Raw genomic sequence first — 743 nt, forward strand, 5'->3', positions numbered from 1 at the left:
CTCTTGTTTACCACATTTTGTTTGTTCTTGGGGAATGACAGAGGTACTCTCATTAGAAGAAAGAGGAAATCATTTGTTATAGAATGGACTCAGGAATGTGGCCGGAGGACGAACATGTGTGTTGGTCAACTTGGCGAGTGAAATGAGTGACTGAGAAAGAAACAGGAGTCAGGAACTTGCAGGAGGAACACACTCATGAGTCGACCGTTCTGAAGTCGATGGTTGCACTAAAAGAAAGACCCAGGTTGTTTCTTGTGGGTCAGACTGGGTCAGTAATGTCTGACATGGCCTTATGCTCCATTATGACTGTGTGTCGGACCTCTGCACTCTGTCCACTCTCTCTGTGGATCACTTACACTGATCAGTAGCCACACCTGGTTTGGCTGGCTGGCTTTGGTCCAGTGCTCCCCACATATATAAGCACTTTTTTTTATAGAGAGCTTTGTAATTTGGCTTTGATTAATTTGCAATTTTGCTTGTTTCACGGTTTATTGTTTGATCATTTGCCCTCCCATCTTTTCGTATTAGTCTATTATCCTATTTTACAGTCCTTTTTTAAAATAATTATTTATATGATCATTGTCATTATTATTAGATCTTTTTCCGTATGTGTGTGTGCTCACTTTGAGTTGGTGTTTTGCTGGCTAGAAAATGATTGATTGATTGATTGGTGCACTCCCTCTCAGGTTGCTCCTCCTTATGTGTTTAAAAAGGACAGTAGAAAAGGTGTGATTTTAGGGCTG

The sequence above is a fragment of the Salarias fasciatus genome, chromosome 12 (assembly GCF_902148845.1).
Source record: "Salarias fasciatus chromosome 12, fSalaFa1.1, whole genome shotgun sequence".
Classification (NCBI taxonomy): domain Eukaryota; kingdom Metazoa; phylum Chordata; class Actinopteri; order Blenniiformes; family Blenniidae; genus Salarias; species Salarias fasciatus.